This window comes from Triticum aestivum, chromosome 5B (genome assembly GCF_018294505.1).
Source record: "Triticum aestivum cultivar Chinese Spring chromosome 5B, IWGSC CS RefSeq v2.1, whole genome shotgun sequence".
In the NCBI taxonomy this organism is placed as follows: Eukaryota; Viridiplantae; Streptophyta; class Magnoliopsida; order Poales; family Poaceae; genus Triticum; species Triticum aestivum.
Genome location: NC_057807.1, coordinates 534390063 through 534410241, shown reverse-complemented (window position 1 = coordinate 534410241; position 20179 = coordinate 534390063). Strand labels below are relative to the sequence as shown.

Here is a 20179-nt window from a genome sequence, read left to right as displayed (position 1 = left end):
TTGTAGCTTGGTGGCAGTGATTGAAGAATTCTGTCAATGACACAATCATCTGGAAGATTAACTCCCAATTGTGTCAAGTGATTGTAGTACCCAGACATTCTGAGTATGTGCTCACTAACAGAACTATTCTCCTCCATCTTGCAGCTATAGAACTTATTGGAGACTTCATATCTCTCAATCCGGGCATTCTGTTGGAATATTAACTTCAACTCCTGGAACATCTCATATGCTCCATGACGTTCAAAACGTCGTTGAAGTCCCGGTTCTAAGCCGTAAAGCATGGCACACTGAACTATAGAGTAGTCATCAGCTTTGCTCTGCCAGACGTTCTTAACGTCGTCAGTTGCATCAGCAGCAGGCCTGGCACCCAGCGGTGCATCCAGGACGTAACTCTTCTGTGCAGCAATGAGGATAATCCTCAGGTTACGGACCCAGTCCGTGTAATTGCTACCATCATCTTTCAACTTTGCTTTCTCAAGGAACGCATTAAAATTCAACGGAACAACAGCACGAGCCATCTATCTACAATCAAACATAAACAAGCAAGATACTATCAGGTACTAAGTTCATGATAAATTTAAGTTCAATTAATCATATTACTTAAGAACTCCCACTTAGAAAGACATCTCTCTAGTCATCTAAGTGATCACGTGATCCAAATCAACTAAACCATAACCGATCATCACGTGAAATGGAGTAGTTTTCAATGGTGAACATCTTATGTTGATCATATCTACTATATGATTCACGCTCGACCTTTCGGTCTCCGTGTTCCGAGGCCATATCTGCATATGCTAGGCTCGTCAAGTATAACCCGAGTATTCTGCGTGTGCAAAACTGGCTTGCACCCGTTGTAGATGGACGTAGAGCTTATCACACCCGATCATCACGTGGTGTCTGGGCACGACGAACTTTGGCAACGGTGCATACTCGGGGAGAACACTTCTTGATAATTTAGTGAGAGATCATCTTATAATGCTACCGTCAATCAAAGCAAGATAAGATGCATAAAGGATAAACATCACATGCAAATCAATATAAGTGATATGATATGGTCATCATCATCTTGTGCTTCGTGATCTCCATCTCTGCAGCACCACCATGATCACCATCGTCACCGGCGCGACACCTTGATCTCCATCGTAGCATCGTTGTCGTCTCGCCAATCTTATGCTTCTACGACTATCGCTATCGTTTAGTGATAAAGTAAAGCATTACAGGGCGATTGCATTGTATACAATAAAGCGACAACCATATGGCTCCAGCCAGTTGCCGATAACTTCGGTTACAAAACATGATCATCTCATACAATAAAAATATAGCATCACGTCTTGACCATATCACATCACAACATGCCCTGCAAAAACAAGTTAGACGTCCTCTACTTTGTTGTTGCAAATTTTACGTGGCTGCTACGGGCTTAAGCAAGAACCAGTCTCACCTACGCATCAAAACCACAACGATACTTCGTCAAATAGACTCCGTTTTAACCTTCTCAAGGACCGGGCGTAGCCACACTCGGTTCAACTAAAGTGAGAGAGACAGGCACCCACCAGTCACCTTTAAGCAACGAGTGCTCGTAGCGGTGAAACCAGTCTCGCGTAAGCGTACGCGTAATGTCGGTCTGGGCCGCTTCATCTCACAATACCGCTGAACCAAAGTATGACATGCTAGTAGGTAGTATGACTTGTATCGCCCACAACTCACTTGTGTTCTACTCGTGCAAAACATCAAACCATAAAAACCTAGGCTCGGATGCCACTGTTGGGGAACGTAGTAATTTCAAAATTTTCCTACGCACACGCAAGATCATGGTGATGCATAGCAACGAGAGGGGAGAGTGTTGTCTACGTACCCTCGTAGACCCGAAGCGGAAGCGATCACAACGTAGAGGAAGTAGTCGTACGTTCTCCTCGCGATCCGACCGATCCCGGCGCCGTTACTCCGGCACCCCCGAGTTCTTGACACACGTACAGCTCGATGACGTCCCTCGTACTCCGATCCAGCCGAGTGTCGAGGGAGAGTTCCGTCAGCACGACGGCGTGGTGACGATCTTGATGTTCTACCGGCGCAGAGCTTCGCCTAAGCTTCGCGACGATATGACCGAGGTGGAATATGGTGGAAGGGGGCACCGCACACGGCTAAGGAACGATCCGTAGATCAAACTTGTGTGTCCTAGGGTGCCCCCCTGCCCCCGTATATAAAGGAGCAAGGGGGAGGCCGGCCGGCCCTAGTGGCGCGCCAAGGGAGGGGGGAGTCCTCCTCCTAGTTAGAGTAGGACTCCCCTCTCCTAGTCCAACTAGGAAGGGAGAAGGGGGAAGGAAAGAGAGGGAGAGGGAGAGGGAAAGGGGGGCCGCGCCCCCCCCTCCTTGTCCTATTCGGACTCCCCTGGGGGGGCGCCACCTCCTGGTGCGGCCCCTCTCTCTCCCCTCTTGGCCCACTAAGGCCCATAACTTCCCCCGGGGGGTTCCGGTAACCCCTCCGGCACTCCGGTTTTCTCCGGAAACTTCCGGAACCTTTCCGGTGTCCGAATATAGCCGTCCAATATATCAATCTTTATGTCTCAACCATTTCGAGACTCCTCGTCATGTCCGTGATCACATCCGGGACTCCGAACTTCTTCGGTACATCAAAATACATAAACTCATAATAACTGTCATCGAAACCTTAAGCGTGCGGACCCTACGGTTCGAGAACAATGTAGACATGACCGAGACACGTCTCCGGTCAATAACCAACAGCGGGACCTGGATGCCCATATTGGTTCCTACATATTCTACGAAGATCTTTATCGGTCAGACCGCATAACAACATACGTTGTTCCCTTTGTCATCGGTATGTTACTTGCCCGAGATTCGATCGTCGGTATCCAATACCTAGTTCAATCTCGTTACCGGCAAGTCTCTTTACTCGTTCCGTAATACATCATCTCACAACTAACTCATTAGTTGTAATGCTTGCAAGGCTTTAGTGATGTGCATTACCGAGAGGGCCCAGAGATACCTCTCCGACAATCGGAGTGACAAAACCTAATCTCGAAATACGCCAACCCAACATCTGCCTTTGGAGACACCTGTAGTACTCCTTTATAATCACCCAGTTACGTTGTGACGTTTGGTAGCACCCAAAGTGTTCCTCCGGTAAACGGGAGTTGCATAATCTCATAGTTACAGGAACATGTATAAGTCATGGATAAAAGCAGTAGCAACATACTAAACGATCGTGTGCTAAGCTAATGGAATGGGTCATGTCAATCAGATCATTCTACTAATGATGTGACCTCGTTAATCAAATAACAACTCTTTGTTCATGGTCAGGAAACATAACCATCTTTGATTAACAAGCTAGTCTAGTAGAGGCATACTAGTGACATGTTGTTTGTTTATGCATTCACACATGTATCATGTTTCCGGTTAATACAATTCTAGCATGAATGATAAACATTTATCATGAAATAAGGAAATAAATAATAACTTTATTATTGCCTCTAGGGCATATTTCCTTCATTTTAAACTCTGTCAAGGTTTAAAAAATTAATTTTATCAGTGTCTAACCAGCAAAATGAATCTGCAAGGGTGAAACCAATAAATTTGTCCATGGCCTGTAAAAGAAAATCTTTGCCATGGTCAAATAGTAAAACTTTATGGTGAAAACCAAAATTATGATGGTCTAATCTTTTTTTAAATGGCATGTTCCAAACAATAAATTTTGCATGGTCGGAAAAGGTGAATTTCCCATAGACGTAAACTACATTTTCCATGGGCCATTAAGTTAGATTTTTTTTGAAAAATATGGGATTTTTTATGGATTTTCCATGGACACAGAAGGAATCAAGTGTTGGAATTTTTGTTCTTTGAAACATGTCAATTTATTGAAAAATGTAAATTTTCCATGGACAATAAGATGAATTTGCTATGGACGATGAGGAAAGAAATTTTCATTGTCAAAAAAATGTGCCATGATCCATAAAGTGAATTTGCCGTGTTCTGTAAAGCGAATTTGCCAAGGTCTTTTGAAATCATGGAAAATACCCTCTATACATCATGGCAGATGTGGATTTAGAAGGAAAGTATGTGTATCTAGATAATTGTGCATATCATGGCAAATGCACCCTCGGTTCTTAAATTTGGCTCGACACCAAGAGCCCGGGAAGCTACAACCCGTCTCAGGAGGTCTTCGTGGCTAACACCTATGATGGGGATGCGGAGTCGGTGTAACGGTGGAGGCACCGGTGGCTTCTACTGCTAGGGGAGTCTGCTTGCAAATCTATAATCTATAATACCTAAATAGTTCATCCCCACTAAACTAATTCTCTTGACATGCAGCCTATCCACCTAAGCACATCAGCCATGTCATCATTCTTTTATTGACTTACATATGGGTCCAACCACTAGAACGCCCTTACCACACAAGCTTCGGTTATTACTTGCTAAGGACCCACCGCCACATAAGCATCAATATTTATTTATTTTTCTCAGGAGAATTTCGTCTGTGACCTGTGCACATGATTCCCCATCGCATCGTTTTTCCTCAACGCAGCGCGTCATGTCTTAGCACCCTTTCCTCTTCATCTTCTCCAAACTGCATCAAATTCCACTACCAACAGAAACGGATCGATTTCCTACACCGGCGATTCAGTTGCTCTTCCCGTCTTGCATTTCTCTCTGGACTGCTTGGGCGTGCACATGCAATTTATTTTTTTGGCAGGGTAAGCAATGGCGAGAGGCGCCCCCTCCCTGGCGACGAGTTCCCCCGGTGGCCGTCCCCGCCCTGCCTCCAGCTTCCCCAGCGTAGGCGCTCCCGACTGGGAAGTAGAGCACCTCGCGGAGGATGCCGCCACGCCGAGATCGGAACCGGCTACTCTCCGCGATTAACTTGCGGTCGCGCGCCGGGTGTCTCGGCATAAGTCTGGGAAGGCCGCGGCGAACCCTGCTCGGTGCCGGCGCGTCCTCCGGTCACCTTCCCCACCCCAGAGCAAGTGGCGGCGGGTCGGCCGAGTGGGGCCCGTGGTGGCGCTCCCGTCATGTGTGTAGGGCTCCCATAGTCCCATTGCCAAACCATTTGCTGGCCTTCTATGAATCCAGGTAGACGCCTTCACAAGGATAGCAAGGCTGTGAGGATGCCAAGGAGAGAATTGATGTGAGCCCGCATTGCTAAGTGAGGTACATCTAGACCTGACGATGGAGTCAGCAATCACTAGCTTTTCGGCACGGCCACGACAAGATCAATAGCCCGTGAGCTCATTCTCTCTTCCACCACCAGAATATAGAAAATATTGTCTATTTCCTAATGAATTTCTTTCTTTTGTTCCTATATATGCCCACTCATGTTTTGTTATTCTATTCCATCATAGCAAGACTTGATCTGGATTTTCTTGACTGATGTGTAATCACGAGCATTTGGGATTTCCTAAGGTGAGAGATCCTGTTATTGGTTTTTCTGACGGTGTTCAGACGTTTCACCATGATATTTTGGACTTTCCCCCGTCCCTTCATTGTTATTTCAAAGGATGTAGACAGAAAATAGCAGTGGTTGTAAGAACTTTCTAGAAATAATACGACCAGCAATCCAGTATGTTACTCATTCAATGATTTATACTCCCTCCGTAAACTAATATAAGAGCGTTTAGATAACTAAATAGTTATCTAAACGCTCTTATATTAGTTTACGGAGGGAGTACATGATATTGTCATGGCAAAAAATGACTAAATTTGTTTACACATCAGACCATCAGAGTTTGATTCAATATGATGTGCATGCTTACAATTTACTAAACATAAGCTAAAAGGAGAGTATGGCCGGTAGTGTAGAACTTACTCTGATAAAGCATATAGCAATTTTACTTGAGATTTTGATCGACCATAGCCAATTTGCTTTAGGATCCATGCTCTGTGTAGCCTTAAATTCTTCTTCCAAGTTATGGTATTGCGGTGTTCATGTACAAGGGGGTTTGTTCCTCTATTATTCACGTCATCATCCTACATTGGAATACAGTATCTCATATATATTTTGGTTCCTTTCTTCCGACTAGGCAACGTTAGCATATACACCGATATGGACTTGGCTACATCTTACCATGCTTTTATGCACCTTTTCTTAGACATACATGAGGGGCGACTCATGCAACATTTGAGCTGCCTAATATGCGCAAAACAAATATGCAAATATGTCTTGATTTTCCATCAAGCTACAATTATACGTAGCAACTGATTTATTATTACTATGCAAATGCCATGGTTCCACACTTGAACAGAAATCAAGCAAGACGGATATGATGACAGATGTCAGCACATGCTCAGATGCATAATAACTTTGGCCATCTCATCCTCTGCATACACACACTCAGATGAATATACCACGACACATGAATTAAAATTAGTGGGAGTAAAAATAATTTATGATACACTTCAGGGTTTTCAAATAACATTTATATGGAACTAGCTAATATACTATATGGTTCAGTATAACAAACGCTAGCTATAACAAGGAAGTATGCCACATATATATCAGCTGCACCGTATCACCTTAGAGGCGTTTCTTTCCTCAAGTCGGCATCTGTACCTGCAATTTTTCATTGTCTTGCCTTGATTTACTTCGTGTTGGACATTGTTATGGGAACACAATTGATCTATTCCACAATGTGTATATTCTTTCTAAACCTAGAGAAACATGATATTTATATGATTATGCAAGTATGAGTTGGACATCGGCCGTTTATTTGGTATCTAAAACATCCAATACCATCATATCATTGAACTCCATAGTTTTATGTACGCTTACTTTTTGAACATCATTTGATACAAAATTCCCGCAGCAACGCGCGGGGTATCATCTAGTATCTATAGTGCATGAAACAAGAGATAAATATTTGATTCCCACTTTGGTACACCCCCCCTCCCCCCTCCCCTCACAAAACATATAAAGGGTAGTATGGACCTTCTGCAAATCGTACCACTGTCATATGTAGAATGCATACGCCATACGATTCGTAGTGCACACCCCTCCTCCTGGGCTAACACAGTTTTTTTTGCTTTTAAACTTCAAAATATAGATGTCCAACACGCGATTCGAACTAGAGCTCACGAACTGTATGTAAGCGCACAAACCATCTGGGATAGCTTATCTGGCATGCCTAATAACCTTGTTCTTTTCTTGTTGACCGAGATAGATAAATCTAAGAAAAAACACAACTCCTTCACTCTTTGGTTCTTCTTTGTTTTTTTATGCATGACTTCCACTCGGGTTTCATTTTTCCTTTTCTTTTCACAAAATAAAAATATTAGTATTTCTAAAAATGATAAAGAAATTTCACCAAAAGTTCATATCTTTCAAAATTACTCATAATGTCAAAATACACACATTTTTCAAAAAGAGTCAACAAAATTTTGAACACATTTAAAGAAAACAGTAACTAAATTTGAATTCCAGAAAACAGAAAAAACGAACAGAAAATGAAACCAATTTTTTTAAAATTTCCCTGGACATCTTTTTGTATTTGTGCAGTTCTTTTTAAACATGAATATTTTTATATTATGAATAACTTTGAATGCATGAAGATTATTTGAAACTCCCTGAACATTATTTCAATCTGTCGACAAATTTTGAAAAAGGGGACGTGTTTTAATTTGTGAAGAAAATTTTAAAACGGGCACATTTTGTCGGATTTCGGGTTCCACAAACCCTTGAGAGGTTCGAACTCTGGGGTGCATGCAGTGATCTCAACCTACCCAGCCTGACAATTCGCAAACCTCACAGCCTATCGCGTCGAGCTCGAAGGGAAAGAAAGACACGACAATGTACCCAGGTTCGGGCCATCTTGCGGTGTAAAACCCTACTCCTGTTTTGTGGTGGATTGCCTCGAGGGGCTTAGGAAGAACTAGTACAGTGGAGAACAGCCTTAGGAGGCGTGTTCTTAAGCTCAAGTGAGCTGGTGAGGTGGAGAGGGTGGAATAGATTCGATCCCATCCCATGGTGGTGGCTAGGTCCTATTTATAGTGGCCTTCGTCCTCTTCCCATATGTAGGTGGGAAGGGATCCCACGACAGCCAAATTTGAAGGGAGACAACAGGTACATCTTATCCTGACTAAAGCGGTCTTCGCCTACAAAAGCCTCTGGTTGTGACGCTGCGGTGGGCTCGGTGGTGACCTCTGTCCTGCCGTGTTGGCGGTCTTGGTCTTGTTGCATTAGAATGGAAATCTTTGGTTGATTTCTCGGGACTCCATTCCTGTTGCTTGCCTCCCTTGCACCGAAGAGGAAACTGGTACTCTGCGCCCACTGGCGCCCGCCTGTCCTTGGTCGTCATGGCTCACGTCAACCGAACCTCGCGAGGTGCACCTTGCATAGAAATCTCCGCTCCTCGGGAGCCAGCCTGGGGAGGCCGATCCCCTTGAAGGTCTTGGCGTCGTCCGCCTCGCGAGGCTTGACCCCTCGCGAGGGTCTTGAGTTGTTGATGCTAAAGCTGGGCCGTACCAGGGCGTCAATGGAGCCACGTCGTGGGCCGCAGGCAGGCAAGTCTGGGTACCCCCGTATCCAGAACGCTGGCACATTTTAAAAATATGACCAAAATTTGGAAAAGCAAACAGTTTTAAATCCGTGAACAATTTTTTTTAAATGGGAATACCTTCCAAAAATCAGAACAAAATCTGACAACGTGAACATTTTACCAAATTTATGATTTGTTTTTGAAATGTGAACATTTTTTATTTTTGTACATTGATTAGAAAATATGAACAAAAATTGAAACCAAAACAAGATTTGAAAATTCTGAACATTTTCCGGATTTTTAACATTTATTAATGAATATGAAAAATAGGACACTTTAAACATTCTTTTTTTCTGAAACAATGCAAATAAATAAATAAATAATTGAGCAAAATTTGAAGAACATGAAATATTTGGATATTCTGAACAAATTTTGAAATTTGAAATTTTCTAATTTATGAGAAATATAAACAGAAAAAAAAAATGAAAAGTCAAATATAACAAAAAGGAAAAAAGAAAGAGAAAAAAGTAAACTAGAGAGTTGATAAAAAGAAGAGAATAAAATGCGGTTCACGACATCCTAGTAGGTTCTCAAAACTGGAAAAAGCGGCAAGAAAGCTGAGGTTCCCAAAACCGGGAACGTTTCTTTGCAACTATTTTAGTAATGTCTTTTTGAAAATTTGCAAAAAAAATTCAAATCCATGTATATATTAAAAACAACTGATGAACTTTTTCAAATCCGGGAGCCCTTGGGCTGGCCCAACGTGTGCCCGACAGGAGGGATGTCGTCTCCTAGTTGGGTTAAGGCATAAGCGTTTTATTTTATTTTCTACTTTTCTATTTTTCTCTCTCTAATGTGTTAATTCATTTTCACCTTTTTGAATACCAAAATATAAGTTATAATTAACTATTTTAAATAATAATTTTAAATTATTTCTTCTGTAAAATGTTTATGAATTTATTTTAAAAGAAAGTATTTACTATTTTCAAATTTATCCCTTTGTATTTATTAGTTATGTTAAAAATCAAAATAAGAGTTTTAAGTATCTGATCAAACTATGATTTCAAATACTTTTTTTCCTTCAAACCTGGCATGGACGACTACCATGGACATGCCCACCGGCTAGCAAAAGTTGGAATCATTTCAAGATTGTTCAAAAAAACACCATGTTAAATGTAGGGTGTCCGGGTAGGCCAGAAGGCTCAAAGTCCATCATATGACCCCAATTTTTTATTTACTTGTAGGAGCAATTCAAGGCATCATGCTAAGTTATCTTGGTTTTCTACAATTTTGCATCTTCTGTAGTTTTCTCGGTAAAACGGGAGATAGGTAGATGTGTCGCAACTCAAATATGGTGTCGAAAATCCTTCAAACCCGCATGGATTTTTAATGTGGTCATGCCCACATGCTTGTATAAGTTGGGCTCATTTCATGGGTGTCCACAAAAACACCATGTTCAATGGAAGGTATTTGGGTAAGGACAGAAGGGCCCGTCTGAGAGCACGTTGTTTTTTGACATCTTTGAAATGGGCCTAATTTTTTCCATGGTCTATTATGACCAATTCAAAGCAACATGTTAAGTTATTTTGGTTTTCGACAAATTCTGCATTTTCTGAAGTTTTCTCACTAAAAAAGCCGTTGAATAGCCGAACGTGTCGCAACTTTCATACAGTGTCAAAAATCGTTCAAACCTGGCATGGTTGCCTACCATGGGCATGCCCACCTGCTTGCAAAAGTTGGGGTCATTTCAAGAATGTCCAAGACTAGGCCATATTTAAAGGAGGGTGTTGTTTCTCGACATCCTTGAATTGACCCTCATTTTTTTATTGCCTTGTATGACCAATCCAGGGCACAATTCCAAGTTATTTTGGTTTTTTGACAAAATTTTAATTTTCTAGAGTTTTCTCGGTAAAAAAGGTAGATAAATTGCCAGATGTGTCGCAACTTGCATATTGTACCGAAAGTCATTTAAATCTGACATGAATGCCTGCCATGGGTATGTTGACCAGCTTGCAAAAGTTGGGATCATTTGAAGGATGTTCAAACAAAGATCATGTTCAATGGATGGTGTCCGGATAGTCCAGAAGGTTCCGTCTAATAGCGTGTTGTTTCCTGACATCATTTTTTTCATCGCCTTGTCTGACCAATTCAAGGCACCATGCCAAGTTATTTTTGTTTTTGATAAATTTTGCATTTCCTGAAGTTTTCTCGGTCAAAAAGGGCCAATAAATGGATGGACGTGTTGCAACTTGCATACGGTATCAGAAATTTTTCAAACCAGGCATGACTACCATGGGCATGCCCACCTGCTTGAAAAAGTTAGGATCATTTTAAGAATGTAAAAACTAGACCATGTTAAATGGAGGGTGTTCGGGTTGGCCAGAAGCCTCCATCTAAGAGCATGTTGTGCCTCCACATCCTTCAATTGGACAATTTTTTTTTTCAATGAAGCACCATACGAAGTATTTTGAGTTTTTGACAATTCTTGCATTTATTGGAGTTTTCTCGATGAAAAATGACCGATAAATGATGGGGCATGACCGAACTTGCATGCGGTGTCGGAATTAGTTAAAATATGACATGGATGCATGCCTATCATAGGCATGCTCACCTACTGAAAAAAAATAGGATCATTTCAGGCATGTCCAAAATAGACCATGTTCAATGCAGAGTATCCGGATAGGTTAGAAGGATCCATTTGAGAGCATATTTTTTCAGCATCAAATGACTCCTTTTTTTACATGAGCTTATATGAGTATAGGTGACCTCTTAGGCCTTGGCCCAACTAGGCCGTCGTACGCATGTTAGTATACTCCCGAAGGATGTAGTATTTATTGGTTAGTTAAGCGTATAGGTGCTCGGTTGGAATCTTGTCAGCACTTTCTTTATTAGGTTTTACAGAAGAGGAAAAAAGTGGGAAATGGGCCGGCCCGGTGTGATATGTATGCAGGCAGCGTATCATGCTCGGCGCGCGCGATGAAGTTTTAAAAAATAAATCATCCTACCCTTTATTATGATGAAGGAGTAACGAAAGATCTCATTTGTTGATGTGTTTAGCGGGTGTACTGAAGCAGAAGTGTAAATATTTACTTGCTAGAACCCTGAGCAGCTAGTTGACCATGCACTAACAAATACAAGAAATAACTTAATTAATTAACTTCCTTTTTTTTTGAACCCTGCAAGAGAGAATTGCATGTGATCATTATATAGAAGAAGAAAAGAGTGCAGATGTCTTAGAGATACAACAAAATTCAAACCACCATACAAACCAAACATGAGAGCGAGATGATAGAGGCCTAAACAAACAGATTTTCAAGACATAAAGCCCCAGCCTTATAAACCAATCATGCGCCGCCGATTTGATGAGGTCTAACAAGCGGTCACCCGACGAGAACTTAACTTCAAAACTTCTGTTGTTGGGCTCGTTCCATAAGAGCCAAGCGACCAAGAACTGAATGAACTTCTCCTATCAACAACTAATTAAATGACTGATAGCATTTGACTACTATTGTCAACAACAAGACCGAAGCTTATAAGGCTCTAACGGAGTAATGATCAGACCCTACGGAGCTTAGTTAGAGCCTGAGAGTCAAGTCTACCGTGTTGGCGATCTCCTCCTCTTCTTGCTTCGCTTCACTATGATCGCCGCCGTTGCCACTGCCACTGCCACTGCCACCACCCCACTGGATCGCGGTCATCGACGTCGTGCGAGGGGAGGCCGCCGGGATGAGGGCCCTGGGCGACGCGCCATAGCTGTAGGCCTCCGCCCGCGGGTACATCGGGCGGCCGGTGCCGGCGTGACGGGTGAGCCCGGCGAGGGACGGCTGGGCCGCCGGGCCCCACCCGGGGAGGTTGGGGTGCATGTGCATCCCGTAGAACGGCGCCGCGACGCCGAGGAACGACCTGCCGGTGGCGGAATAGGGCCAGGCGTTGGGGAAGCGAAGGTGGTGCGGCACGAGTGGGCCGCCAGGGCCGGCGCCCCGCCCCGCAGCGACGCCCTTGGCGACGGAGCGCTCGCGCTTGTGAGCGTTCTGGTGGCCGCCCAGCGCCTGCGACGTGTAGAACTTGCGCGGGCAGTAGTTGCACTTGAACACGCGGCGTTTCTCGCCGCCGGCGACTGCCACCACCGACGAAGGCCCGGCCGCCTCAGTGGCCTCACTCGACTTGGCCTTTCCCTTCTCCGCCTCCGCCACGGCGTTCGCCTCAGCACCGACAGCGCCGAGGAGGTTTAGCTCCAGGGTCGGCGCCGGCTGCACCTCCTCATTGGCGACTTGCACCACGTCCATGGACGCGGTTTGGATTTGGTTTTTCTTGGCACACGAGTTGAGTTCTTCTTGGATGGGATCTGTGCGAGCCTACTTATACAAGGCCGGAGATGATCTGAGAGGAATGCAAGTTCACTTGCCAAATTTGAAGATCGCATGAGATATTGAGATCACAGGCTGGCTGGGTTTAATGTGGTCGAGATCACGGACTTAATTCGTAGTAATCTTGGCGAGCACATCTCAATCCTCTCTCTCACTCTTCCCTGGACGCGTCCATGCACACTCAATGCTTCCCATAATTGGAGTAGATTTAACGTTTCGAGTTTTCAACTTATGTCGTCACGTAGGTTCTCATCAGATGCCTAATGGCGGACTGGAACTTATTGTTTCCCCTTTTCAGTTTTACGAGGATCGTTACGAATTTATTGGGTACTTAATTGACATGGATATGGAGAAGGATTTGGTATATGCTATAATTGGCACCAAGGTACCCCAGAGAACATTTTCGGGTCCCATATGTTTGAATGCATCCATTTAATTTTTCTCCACATATACACATAGGTTTTGACTAATCGGCATCCTGCTTAACTAGTTGTTACATGCTTTGATGCATATCATGGATCACTATACTTGGTGTGCTCAACCCTTTTGGTCTCTATTTTTACTATTCTAGTAACTAACCCAGTGGCCTTCGCAAATGCCAGAGCATCATCTTCAGTATGCTCAAACTGATCGTGGATAAACATATGCTCTCAGGGAGGTTCATATTACACGGAATGTACTTTCTTGCGCTATATTAGTGTGTTTAGGTAGAATTATGACATTTTGTTGTTTATTTATCTATTTTCACTTTTGTTTTCCCCTCTCTTTTTTCCTGTTTTCCTACACCTTGTTGTTGCACTTTTATTTTTGGAAAATACGCAAATGAAGTGTCTAAAACAACAAATTAGACGAAAATTTGGCAAAATGTATGGGCTTGGGGAGGTTCATATTACATGGAATGCATTTTCTTGTGCTATATTAGTCTGTTTAGGTAGAATTATGACATTTTGTTGTTTATTTATCTATTTTCACTTTTGTTTTCAGTTTGTTTTCCCTCTTTTTTCTGCTCCCCTACACATTTTTTATTGTACCTTTTGCTTTGGAAAATATGCAAATGAAGGTTCTAAAGAAACAAATTAACATACCAAAAACTATAGAATTGAAAATTGAAATTAATATATCACAAGAAAATACATTAGTCGTACTTCTATTATAATGGCAGACTTGAACTTATTTTTAAGAGGATCGGTAGAAATTTATTTGGTAGTTAATTGACATGGATATGGAGAAGGATTTGGTATGCTATAATTGGCACCAAGGTATCCTGAGAGAAAATTTCCGGGTCCCGTATGTTTGAATGCATCAATTTACTTTTGTCCACACATATACATAGGTTTTGACTAATCGGCATGCCGCTTAGAGCATCTACAGCCGTGGACACCAAATTCAGGCCCTCAAACGCCCGCGGACGCGCCCAGGCGCGTTTGCGTGCATTGACCGGGCAACCCTCAAGTTTCGTTCTATGCATCCGAATTACTCATACTTGAAACCTTAAATCCATATAAAGCATGCAAAAGAGAAAAAACCCATATACTACTACGTAAATCAACCAGAACCTACACTGCCCTACTCCTTGTCAAAGATGCCCACGATCTTCGTGCTCGGCTCCGGGTACATGGGCAGCAGCTGCAACTCTGGCACATGCGGCACCTCCGTGTCGGCCTTTGCCTCCTCCTCCGTGTCCAGTTTGGCAGAAGACGGTCGCCGCCCATTCTTGCCGGATGAACCACCAGTTGGCTTCGACATATGCCTCATCCTGGATGGCGTAGCGGTCTGCTACGCCATCTCCACCACTTGGGCGACCTCGAACTCCGCCAGGGTGTCCTCCATGGCAAAGTCCGCAACCGGCTCCGGCTCCTCCTCCTCCTACTCCATGGGCTCCGATTGCTGCTCCAGCGAATTTAGAGGCAGGTCCGCTGTGATCCGAACGGTCCGCCTAGCCTAGATCTCCTCAAGCATCTGGAAGCGCTGCTCCGACGTTAGCATAGTGTAGGTGGTCTTCTTCTGCCCGGCCATGGCGGATGGCAAGGGAAGAGGGGAAAGAAGCAGATGGGCTCGGGCTGCCAACACGGAAGGGAGGAAGCGGATGTGGCTAGGGCTGGGGGACGTTGTACGGCTTAAGTAGCCGGACCTTGACCCTCGGGCGGCGAGCTGAAGCGGCGCCACATGGTGTTAACTGTTGGAATATGCGTATAGTAGACGTGTAGTAGAAGTTGTATAGAGATAGAGTTGGTTTAAATTCTGTATTCTGTTCTATCTCTTCTTCTGTCTTTCACGATCCTTCTGTAACGACTTGATAGATCCCATCTGATCGATCTCTCCCCCTGTAAACTTGTGTGCCAAGGCTTCTGCCTAATATATACATGCGGCCCGAGACAAAGGGTTCTACGCTTCCCAAACCACTTTTACATGGTAACAGAGCCTCTTCCTCATCCAATCGAGAGAGATTGCATCTAGCTACCATCGCGACCGAGAGTATGTCCACCACCATCGCAGCCATGACCCCAAGTACCATGGGTGCACTCACCACCACCTCATCCTCTACTTTTGCATCATCTTCCTCCTCCACCCACAACACCACCTCTCTCGGATCGCCCCCACAGGAGAAGCTGACGCGGGGCAATTTTTTGCTCTGGAAGGCCATAGTGCTCCCGCAGATCAGAGGCGCCCAGATGGAGCACCACCTCGACGCGACGAGCCCACCACCACCCGCCACCCTCACCATCACCACGGAAGGCAAAGAAGAACAAGTCGTCAACTTTGCAAGATCCCTCTGGTATGCACAGCAGCAGCAACTCCAAGGATACCTAATGGGTTCACTTTCCCGTGAGATCCTTGCCCAGGTCGCCACGCTCCAGATGCCGGCTGAGGTGTGGCGCACCATCCATGCCATGTTTGCTGCACAAAGCCAAGCCCAAGCGATAAACACTCGCATCGAGCTCACCAACCTCAAGAAAGGTAACCTATCCATGGCTGATTATCTTGGTAAAATAAAAAGTCTCACTGATGAGGTCGCAAGCACGGCTGCGACCCTCTCTGATCCGGAGATTGTCTCCAAAATCCTTGCCGGCTTGGACATGGAATACAACCCGGTGGTCTCTGCACTTGCTGCCCGGGTGGAACCCATCACCGTCCAAGAACTATACATCCAACTGCTCTGTTTTGATGCCCGGCTAACTCTGCTCCATGGCGGCGACCTTCGGCAATCCTCTGTCAACTCCGCCTCTCGTGGTCGCGGCCGTGGGCGCGGTCACCAGGGGCAGCGCGGCGGTGGGCGCGGACGCGGCGCCTCCTTCCCTGGCGATGGCGCACGCTCTGGTGGCGGGGACGGCTACAACAACAGCGGCAACAGCGGCGGCTTCAACAACAACAACGGCCGCCGCGCTCCTTCCCGCCCGCGACCTCGATGCCAGCTTTGCAAAAAGTCTGGCCACGAGGTGATTGATTGCTGGCATAGTTACGAGGAGGACTTCGTGCCCTCAGATCGCCACGTTGCTGCCGCCATGCGTGAGCAGGCTGGAGATGGCGTCTGGTACGTCGACTCCGGTGCTACGGATCATGTGACGAACGAACTCGAGCAACTTGCTCTACGCGAGCGCTATCATGGCGCCGATCAGATTCACACTGCTAGTGGTGGAGGTATGTATATTTGTCATATTGGTCAAAGTTCTATTAATTCCCCTACACTTAAACGCGATCTTGTTCTTAGAGATGTGCTTCATGTTCCTCAAGCTGACAAAAACCTTGCATCAATGTCTAGACTAGCCACCGACAACAATGTCTTCTTTGAAACTCACCCTCGTTATTTTTTCATCAAGGATCGGGCAACGAGGGAACTACTTCATCACGGTAGATGCGTTGGAGGGCTCTACCCTATTCCATCCGGAGCACTAGGTCGCAAGCGTCGTCACGTCTACTCCGTCATCAAGCCCTCTTTGGCACGGTGGCATCAACGATTAGGGCATCCATCTTCGATCAATTTCAAACAAATAGTCAATAAAGACAAACTTTCTTTGTCTCCTAGTTCAGTTTGTGAGTCTGTCTGTGAAGCCTGTCAATGTGCCAAGAGCCATCAGCTTCCTTATCCCAAGTCAACTAGTGTGTCTCATGCTCCATTAGAACTTATTTTCAGTGATGTATGGGGCCATGCCTGAGATTCTTTTGGTCAGAAAAAATATTATGTCAGTTTTATCGATGATTATAGCAAGTTCACTTGGATTTATTTACTTCGATATAAATCTGAAGTCTTCTCTATTTTCCAAGAGTTTCAGAAACTTGTTGAGCGCCAATTTGACAGAAAAATCCTCGCCGTCCAAAGTGACTGGGGAGGGGAGTATGAGAAACTTCACTCTTTTTTCCGCAGTATTGGGATTGTCCATCATGTATCTTGCCCCCATGCTCATCAACAGAATGGCTCTGCTGAGCGTAAACACCGCCACATCGTTGAAGTTGGTCTTTCTCTGTTAGCCCATGCTTCTATGCCTCTCAAGTATTGGGACGAAGCTTTCATTACTGCCACCTATCTTATCAATAGGCTCCCTAGCAAAGTTATTGGAAACACTACTCCTTTAGAGCGTCTCTATCATCAAAAACCTGATTACAACTATCTCAAGATATTTGGGTGTGCTTGCTACCCAAATTTGCGTCCCTACAACCGTCATAAACTTGAGTTTAGATCCACACAGTGTGTCTTTCTTGGCTATAGTAATCTTCATAAAGGTTATAAGTGCCTTGAAATCTCTACCAGACGCATCTATATTTCACGTGATGTTGTTTTTGATGAGACACTCTTTCCGTTTTCCAAATTGCATCCTAATGCCGGCGCCTTGCTTCGTGCAGAGATTGCCCTTCTCTCTGATCCCGCAACTGTTGGGGAACGTAGTAATTTCAAAAAATTTCCTACGCACACGCAAGATCATGGTGATGCATAGCAACGAGAGGGGAGAGTGTTGTCTACGTACCCTCGTAGACCGAAGCGGAAGCGATCACAACGTAGAGGAAGTAGTCGTACGATCTCCTCGCGATCCGACCGATCCCGGCGCCGTTACTCCGACGCCCCCGAGTTCTTGACACACGTACAGCTCGATGACACTCCTCGGGCTCCAATCCAGTAGAGCTTCGGGGAGGGAGAGTTTCGTCAGCACGACGGTGTGGTGACGATCTTGATGTTCTACCGGCGCAGAGCTTCGCCTAAACTTCGCAACGATATGACCGAGGTGGAATATGGTGGAGGGGGGCACCGCACACGGCTAAGGAACGATCTGTAGATCAAACTTGTGTGTTCTAGGGTGCCCCCCTGCCCCCGTATATAAAGGAGCAAGGGGGGGTGCGGCCGGCCCTTGGAGGAGGCGCGCCGGAGGAGTCCTACTCCCACCGGGAGTAGGACTCCCCCCCCTTTCCTAGTTGGAGTAGGATTGGGGGAGGGGAAGAGGGAAGGGGGGGCGCCGCCCCCCTCTCCTTGTCCTATTCGGACTAGGGGGGAGGGGGCGCGCGGCCTGCCCTGCCCGGCCCTTCCTCTTCTCCCTCGTGGCCCACTAAGGCCCAATAGCCTCCGGGAGGGTTCCGGTAACCCCCCGGTGTTCCGGTAAAATCCCGATTTCACCCGTAATCATTCCGAACTCCAAATATAGGCTTCCAATATATCAATCTTTATGTCTCGACCATTTCGAGACTCCTCGTCATGTCCGTGATCACATCCGAGACTCCGAACTTCTTCAGTACATCAAAATACACAAACTCATAATATAACCGTCATCGAAACCTTAAGCGTGCGGACCCTACGGTTCGAGAACAATGTAGACATGACCGAGACACGTCTCCGGTCAATAACCAATAGCGGGACCTGGATGCCCATATTGGTTCCTACATATTCTACGAAGATCTTTATCGGTCAGACCGCATAACAACATACGTTGTTCCCTTTGTCATTGGTATGTTACTTGCCCGAGATTCGATCGTCAGTATCCAATACCTAGTTTAATCTCGTTACCGGCAAGTCTCTTTACTCGTTCCGTAATACATCATCTCACAGCTAACTCATTAGTTGTAATGCTTGCAAGGCTTCAGTGATGTGTATTACCGAGAGGGCCCAGAGATACCTCTCTGACAATCGGAGTGACAAAACCTAATCTCGAAATACGCCAACCCAACATCTGGCTTTGGAGACACCTGTAGTACTCCTTTATAATCACCCAGTTACGTTGTGACGTTTGGTAGCACCCAAAGTGTTCCTCCGGTAAACGGGAGTTGCATAATCTCATAGTTACAGGAACATGTATATGTCATGGATAAAAGCAGTAGCAACATACTAAACGATCGTGTGCTAAGCTAATGGAATGGGTCATGTCAATCAGATCATTCTACTAATGATGTGACCTTGTTAATCAAATAACAACTCTTTGTTCATGGTTAGGAAACATAACCATCTTTGATTAACAAGCTAGTCTAGTAGAGGCATACTAGTGACATTTTGTTTGTCTATGCATTCACACATGTATCATGTTTCCGGTTAATACAATTCTAGCATGAATGATAAACATTTATCATGAAATAAGGAAATAAATAATAACTTTATTATTGCCTCTAGGGCATATTTCCTTCAGTCTCCCACTTGCACTAGAGTCAATAATCTAGATTACATAGTAATGATTCTAACACCCATGGAGTCTTGGTGTTGATCATGTTTTGCTCGTGGAAGAGGCTTAGTCAACGGGTCTGCTACATTCAGATCCGTGTGTATCTTGCAAATCTCTATGTCTCCCACCTGGACTAAATCCCGGATGGAATTGAAGCGTCTTTTGATGTGCTTGGTCCTCTTGTGAAATCTGGATTCCTTTGCTAAGGCAATTGCTCCAGTATTGTCACAGAAGATTTTCATTGGACCCGATGCACTAGGTATGACACCTAGATCGGATATGAACTCCTTCATCCAGACTCCTTCATTAGCTGCTTCCGAAGCTGCTATGTACTCCGCTTCACATGTAGATCCCGCTACGACGCTTTGTTTAGAACTGCACCAACTGACAGCTCCTCCGTTTAGTGTAAATACGTATCCGGTCTGCGATTTAGAATCGTCCGGATCTGTGTCAAAGCTTGCATCAACGTAACCGTTTACGTTGAGCTCTTTGTCACCTCCATTACGAGAAACATATCCTTAGTCCTTTTCAGGTATTTCAGGATGTTCTTGACCGCTGTCCAGTGATCCACTCCTGGATTACTTTGGTACCTCCCTGCTAAGCTTATAGCAAGGCACACATCAGGTCTGGTACACAGCATTGCATACATGATAGAGCCTATGGCTGAAGCATAGGGAACATCTTTCATTTTCTCT

The 20179-nt window shown here is 44.9% G+C and overlaps 1 pseudogene; it reads left to right on the top strand.

The window, feature by feature from the left end:
- Positions 1 to 15878: 15878 nt before the first annotated feature.
- Positions 15879 to 16017, top strand: LOC123118186 (uncharacterized; annotated as a pseudogene).
- Positions 16018 to 20179: the final 4162 nt, after the last annotated feature.